Here is a 5622-nt window from a genome sequence, read left to right as displayed (position 1 = left end):
GATGTGGTTTAGGACGGAAAACCAGAATGCTATTGGACGCGATTTAAGGAAGATGAATGTTGAGAAAATGGATATTAGAAATTCTAGACGGGAAATTAACAACAAATACCATGAAAGAGAATATTTCTCCGTCTGCAAAAGGTCTAAGCAGACAGATGTGACGGTGCCTAGGTGGAATGGTGTGTCTCCTGGAGCTTGAAGTGCAGTGTCCGTGTTTTCACCAGTATTTCCGTGTGGTTGCATTTCCGCAGCTGTTCAAATACATGCGCGTACAAATGATCTGAGCTGGACCCCTTTGTAGTGGTGATCGGGTACAGCATGCAGTCTTGTGTAACTAGTGATGATGTAAGGTTTTGTCTCGGAGTCCTGTCCTGGCATTATTCAGCTGGTCTCAGTTTCTTACAGCGTTACCTGCCTCTAATCACATATGCAGCTCAAACCCTGTTGCTCTATTCTTGTCACTCATGTAGTGGCAGGGTCGGATTGGGATTGAAAATCGGCCCGGGCACACACAAAAATCGGCCACATTTGCATAATGCCTTTCCTCAAAGAAGGGGGTAAAAAAAAATGCACACATTCATTTGCACTAGAGAAACACACCTGAAAACAAGTGAGGCCCCTTCTATTCAGGCCCCCTGCCCCCGCTCAATATGTGCACACATTAATGGGCCGGCTCAGCGAGACAACGGGAGTGTGACACCTCTTCCTGTTGCTAAACGGGGGTAATGAGCGCCCATCTGCCACTAGAAAGGCCACTCAGACACCCACTGGGCCGCTGGCGATATTCCAACAAGAACAAGCACTGGCGTTGCCAATAGGTCTCGCAGTAGGAAAGTTGGAGCTATTGGTTTTGTAAATGACAAAGCCCTTTATGTTTTTAAAATGAAAACAAAAATAAAAGGCATTGTTATTTGCAATTGTAATAGCTCCAACTTTCCTACTACGAGACCTATTGGCAACGCCAGTGCTTGTCATTGTGTACCTGGCATATAGCAACTCATTTGGTAAAATATATAGAGTGAAAAATGGGTATGAACAACACCTATCTTTTTCCGAAATTAGAACAAAACATAGAGTTTAGAAACAGTAGCTATTTGCACTTCTATCCACAAAATTGTGGGTACCCATACTAGCATGTGAATTGTAGTGACCTCTTTTTTACACATTGTCAAAAGTAAATCGCCAAAGGTAAGCCAGTCTACGCCCGTCCGCGCCTGGACCGCGCCCAGCGCCAGACCCCCTGCCCCTCGCGCTGCCCAGCTCTCTCGCATTACCTACGATGCCGCCACCCTCCTAGCCCTTAACCCCGGTCGCGTCCCCAACTGCGTCCAAGCCGCTCCTGGACACACCCATGGACCTTTCTCTTGCTACTCCTGCAAATTCAGCGGCACCGACAACATCTCCGCTACGACCACACCACAGATTCCCGACCCCAACCACCTACAATGCATCCTTCTCAACACCCGATCGGTCCACAGACACGCCATTGACCTATGGAATCTACTAGACACCATCTCTCCAGACGTCGCCTTCCTAACAGAAACATGGATGAACGCTTCCTCCGCCCCAGACATCACCATTGCCATCCCTGAAGATTATAAGATCACACGCAAGGACCGTACCGGCCACACAGAAGGAGGAATCGCTATCGTCCATAAAAAATCAATCCACATCTCAACCAGCTCTGACGTCAACCTCGCCAACTCTGAACACCTTCACTTCCAGATCCACATCGACCCCAAGACCACACTCAGAGGCACCCTCCTCTACAGACCACCAGGACCCTGCGCAAAATTCAGTGAAGACATCACGGACTTCATCACTCCACACGCGCTCCCCTCCAAAGATTACATCCTTCTGGGAGACCTCAACTTTCACCTTGAAAAGCACAACGACCGCAACACCACCACCCTCTTAGACAACCTCGCCAACCTCGGACTTAAACAACTGGTCACTTCCCCCACCCACATCGCAGGTCACACACTCGACCCCATCTTCACCTCCAGCAATCATGTCTCCTTCAGCCACACTACGGATCTCCTCTGGACTAACCACAGCTGCGTTCACTTCACCTACAACAAGCCGAAACCCATCAACCACCTCCAACCAACTCTGCAAAGAAACTGGAACAAAATCACCATCGACCAGATCTCCTCATCGCTCCTTCTAAACACCCCAGCCCACTCTTCTAACCCAGACCAAGCCGCCGCCAACTTCACCCTATGGTTATCCAACACCGCTGACATCCTAGCACCACTGAAAAAACGTCAAAGTAAACCTGGCAGCAAGAAGGCCTCATGGTTCAACGATGATCTTAAGAAGTCCAAGAAACTCTGCCGCTCCCTTGAGAAGGCCTGGAAAAAAGACCCAACCACTAGCACCAAGGATGCCTTCAAAAACGCCACCCGCACACACCACCAACTAATCCGAAAGGCCAAGAAAACAGCATTCAAGGATCGACTAGACAACAACGCCCACAACAGCAAGGAACTTTTCAACATCGTCAAGGAATTTACCAACCCCTCGGCCAACTCCAACGACATCACCCCCTCTCAAACACTCTGCGACTCCCTGGCTTTATTCTTCCACAACAAAATTGCAGACATCTACAACAGCTTCGACAACCAACCCGGAGATCAACCCACCCAACCATATGCTGAACATTCTCCCCCCTTGAACACCCTCAACGACTGGAACCCAATCTCCACTGAGGACACCATCCGCCTGATGAACTCCATCCACTCAGGATCCCCCACAGACCCATGTCCTCACCACATCTTCAACAAAGCAGACTCCGTCATAGCACCGCACCTCCGAGACGTCATCAACTGCTCCTTCAACTCCGCCCCCTTCCCGGAAAGCTGGAAACACGCTGAACTCACCGCCCTTCTGAAAAAACCCACAGCGGACCCCACCGAACTCAAAAATTACCGCCCCATATCGCTCCTTCCTTTCCCTGCCAAAAAGTCATCGAGAAAGCTGTCAACAACCAACTCGCCGCTTTCCTCGAAGCCAACAAATCCCTCGACTCCTCACAATCTGGCTTCCGAGCAAAACACAGCACTGAGACCGCCCTCATCGCAGCAACAGACGACATTCGAACTCTACTGGACAATGGAGACACAGTCGCCCTCATCCTCCTCGACCTCTCTGCAGCCTTCGACACAGTCTGCCACAGCACCCTTTTACAACGCCTCAGAAACATCGGAATACAAGGAAAAGCACTTGAATGGATCACCTCGTTCCTCACCGGAAGAACCCAGAGAGTCCGCCTTCCACCATTCAAGTCCGAGGCCACTGAAGTCATCTGTGGCGTACCACAAGGATCCTCACTCAGTCCCACCCACTTCAACGTATACATGAGCCCCCTTGCGGCCATCGCTCGCCAACACAATCTCAACATCATCTCCTACGCGGATGACACTCAACTGATCCTTTCTCTCACCAATGACCCCAGCACCGCCAAAACCAACCTACACGAAGGAATGAAAGAAGTTGCCGAATGGATGAAACACAGCCGTCTGAAACTGAACTCAGATAAAACAGAAGTCCTCATCTTAGGTACATCCCCCTCTGCATGGGACGACTCTTGGTGGCCGGAAGCCCTCGGAAAAGCACCCATCCCGACAGACCACGCACGGAACCTAGGCGTTATCCTGGATTCTTCACTTTCAATGAACAGACAAGTCAGCGCCGTATCCTCATCCTGCTTCAACATTCTTCGCATGCTCAAAAAAACATTTCGCTGGATCCCCACCGAAACCAGAAAAACAGTCACCCATGCTCTGGTCACGAGCCGACTGGACTACGGAAACACCCTCTACGCAGGTACTACCGCTAAAATCCAGAAGAAACTCCAACGAATCCAAAACGCCTCAGCCAGGATCATAGTAGACATCCCGCGTAACGAACACATCTCTGGCCACCTGAAAGACCTCCACTGGCTACCCGTCAATAAGAGGATCACTTTCCGACTGCTAACCCACGCACACAAATCACTCTACGACATCGGACCAGAAGGCCTCAACTCACGACTGTCCTTCTACACCCCCTCCCGCCAACTACGTTCTTCCAGCCAAGCCCTCGCCACTGTACCCCGCATCAACAAGACCACCATGGGAGGAAGATCCTTCTCATACCTGGCAGCTAAAACATGGAACTCACTCCCCACTTACCTTCGCCTTACCCAGAACCACCTAGCATTCAGAAAGCAACTTAAAACGTGGATATTTGACAAGTAATCCTCCTCCCCTCCCTAAGCGCCTTGAGACCCTCTGGGTATGTAGTGCGCTATATAAATTCCTTGACTTGACTTGACATTTGCAGAAATGCATAAAAAGCCAATAGGTAATGGCAGTTGCTTTACAATTCTGTGTTCCCCTAAGTCTCACGATACCAATGGTACCTTGATTGTAGGCCTAGTGCCTGCGACAGAAAACTGCAACGTGGACACTCCACATTTGTACAGTGAAAACAGACCCTTTCTTTGCAAAGTGCCTAGTTGTGGATTTGGAACCCTGGCTCAGCCAGCACATAGGGAAACCTAGCATACCTATACATTTCTTTTTAACTAGACCCCCAGAGGAATCCAGGATGGGGTGACTTGTGTGGCTCTCACCAGGTTCCATTACTCAGAATCCCTTGCAAACCTCAAACTTTGTAAAAAAAAAAATAATAATAATAATAATAATAAGAAAAATTTACCAAAAAAACACATTTTCCTCATTTCTGTGATGGAAAGTTCTGGAATCTGTGTGGATCAGGCACCTGGTTTTGCAGGCCCCAGGGTCGCGGTCATCTAGGCAAACCTACCAAACACCCAAATTTCTGAAAACTAGACACTGGGGAGTCCAGTGAGGAATGGGCTTGCGTGGATCCCCCAACATTTTCCTACCCAGAATCTCCTGTAAACCTCAAATTTAGCTGAAAAAATTCACTTTTCCCACACATTTTTGTGTGGATGACCGTGCCGGCACAAATGTCCTACCACCTAGCATTCCCCTTGAGCTCCGGAGTAAAATGATACCTCACTTGTGTGGCTGCCCGATGCAAAATTAGCTTAAAACGTATTTTTTTTATTTAAAAAAATAGCGCTTGGAATTTGTTCTGCTATACCCTTAATCCCTATGTTTTTGGCCCTTCCCAGTCACAGGCCTTTGGTTCAGCCACACAAGTAAGGTATGATTTTACTTTGGAGAACAAGGGGAATGCTAGGTGGTAGGACATTTGTGCCAGCACGGTGATCCCACACGAAAATGGGGATGGACGTGAGCCCGGGGCCAAACACTCAGGTGACAAACCCCCCCTCTGCAAAACCAGGTTTTATGATCGGTAATGTGTAAGTCTCCACAATAGGTTTGGGCCGTTGCATGTTGTGGGTACTTGACCCACCCCCACGAGTGAGGTACCATTTTTTTCAGGGGACCTGGGGGAAAGCTGGGTCATAAGACATTTGTGTCAACTCGGTGATCCCACACCTTTGCCACGCAGAAACTGTTTTTTCAGTTAAATTTTAGGTTTGCAGGGGATTCTGGGTAGGAAAGCATTGGGGGATCCACATATGCCATGCCTCCTTGGTGTCTAGTTTTCAGAAATGTGTGGGGGCCGCTGAACCAGGGGCCA

This window comes from Lissotriton vulgaris, chromosome 3_1, assembly GCF_964263255.1.
Source record: "Lissotriton vulgaris chromosome 3_1, aLisVul1.2, whole genome shotgun sequence".
Classification (NCBI taxonomy): Eukaryota; Metazoa; Chordata; class Amphibia; order Caudata; family Salamandridae; genus Lissotriton; species Lissotriton vulgaris.
This window is presented reverse-complemented; position numbering follows the sequence as displayed.